Source organism: Cupressus sempervirens, chromosome 2 (genome assembly GCF_028749045.1).
Source record: "Cupressus sempervirens isolate cs-2001-9-10 chromosome 2, ASM2874904v1, whole genome shotgun sequence".
Lineage (NCBI taxonomy): Eukaryota > Viridiplantae > Streptophyta > Pinopsida > Cupressales > Cupressaceae > Cupressus > Cupressus sempervirens.
The window spans coordinates 745914083-745916173 of record NC_143119.1 but is presented as its reverse complement, the minus strand read 5'-3'; the positions used below and the strand labels follow the sequence as shown (position 1 = coordinate 745916173).

The following is a 2091-nucleotide window of genomic DNA, read 5'->3' as shown; positions in this document are numbered from 1 at the left end:
CATAATCTAAGAGCTCTTTATAATGGCTTGTGCAGCCCAATTAATTGTATTGAATTATTCATACTTTCGTCAAACCATGATAAATCTTGTGTTCTTGTATTAATCTTCTTTATTTATGCTTTGTTCAGTTTTGCTCTATTTAATAAAGAGAGTTAGAAGAAGAAACTTACTCCTCCTTAATATAATAAGATTTAAGTTTCTACACATCCATCATCTATTCAAAAAAGAGTTAAAACAAAAAAAAACTTACTCCATCCTTAATATAATAAAATTTAAGTTTCTAAACATTCTTTAAATCTGCTCAAGGAGAATTGGGAAAAAAGGACTTACTTCCTTCTTAATATAATAAGATTAAATCTGCTGAAAAAAGAGTTCAAAGTAAAAACAAACACTAGATCCTAAATAAGATTTAAGTTTTGAATATACCCACAAACTCTCTCAGTTTGTGAAGACTGAATGCATCGCTAATGGATGAACTGGGAAGCTTACCAAGAGCTTAGACATTATCAGAGAGTGGGATCGAAAAAGTTCCTCTCCAATATGTGAGACCTAATCTTGAGTCCTCCAAACCACACAACACCCATGTTCCAGTCATTGATTTGCTTGGCTTGGGAGCCTCACATTTAGAACAAGAAATCATTGCAGAAATCTCAAAAAGCTACAAAGGAATGGGATTTCTTTCAAATCATCAATCATGGAGTCTCAAACTCTCTGATCTCTCGAATACAAGAAGTGGACAAAGAATTTTTTAATCTTCCCCTTGAAGAAAAGGAATTGTATAGAAATGAACAAGATGGAAGCCTTATTGACTATGGAAGCAAATTAGGATACACCCAAGATGCTAAATTGGACTGGGGAGATTACTATTACAACATTATATTGCCTCTAAACAGAAGAAACATGTCTAAATGGCCCAAATAGCCTTCTGATTTCACGTACGTTGTTTACATCTCTTCAAACATCATTTTTTGTGGAGGTTTATAATTCTTATGTGTAACAAATTCTTATGGGTATATAATTATTGTTATTTGCAGGGAAGTTATGGATGAATATTCAAGAGAGATGTACAAATTGTGGGAGGTTTTGATGAAGGTGTTGAGCAGAGGGTTAGGATTGGAAGATGAAAATATACTGAACGAGGCAGTGGGTGGAGAAAAGAAAGAAATCCACATCAGAATGAATTATTATGCACCTTGTCCTTAGCCAGAAATGGTACTTGGAATTTTTCCTCACTCTGATCCCCACGTTCTCGCGTTTCTTCTGCATGATGAAACCCCAAGGCTGGAAATCAGAAAGGATGGAAATTGGGTTGATGTTCAAAGTGTTCTAGGCGCCCTGATTGTTAACATTGCTGATGCACTTGATTAGGTAAAAAAATATATATGTGTTTGTTTTTTAAAATAAAATCAATAGATTATATAGATATAAGATTTTTTGATCGGTAAGAGGCTGAACCCAAGACTAATTATTATGTGTTGTAGTTAATTATTATTATTTATTAAGCATGATCTCAAGTAGATTTGAACCCAAGACCTCTTTGATAAGAGGCTCACAATTTACCATTGTGTTCTAGGCTCTTGCTTGTTTTTATGCAAAGGTTGTGCATAAGGAAGTTTGTAAAATAATTTGTAGATGCATTGAATGTAGACGCTTTTGAAACCGTTTCCTCTTGTATGAAAACTCTATAAGTACAAAGCATTGTTGTAGAGAATGATGAGAGAGATGAGAAGTTATTTGCACAGGTTTATGCTGCCAAATTTTCTCTAGAATGGAGCAAGATGTAAATTGCCATGTGAAGGCTAAAATTGTATTGTAACTTGTTGATGAATAATACATTAGCTTGATGGTTTGGAGGGTGGGGTTTTTAGCTAGAAAGGTTCTCCCCACATACATATGTGCTCTCTATTATGTCTCATTCTTCTAGTTTCATGATTGTAGAATAATAATCTGTATGTCATAATGCTGGTGAAATTTATTTAGATTGGTAAATTGCAATCACTTTCCTTTAAGGTTTTAATTGTGGGAAATCAACTGTCTATTTCTGCTTTTACGACATAGTAGTATGCACTTGTATTTGCTTATCAAAAGTTG

General features: G+C 33.6%; 1 long non-coding RNA gene across 1 annotated transcript; it reads left to right on the top strand.

The window, feature by feature from the left end:
* Positions 1-333: 333 nt before the first annotated feature.
* LOC149575544 (uncharacterized) lies at positions 334-1875 on the top strand. Its single transcript, XR_016359688.1, has 2 exons — positions 334-935; positions 1035-1875. It is a non-coding gene; the product is annotated as an uncharacterized LOC149575544 (long non-coding RNA).
* The last annotated feature ends 216 nt before the right edge of the window (positions 1876-2091 follow it).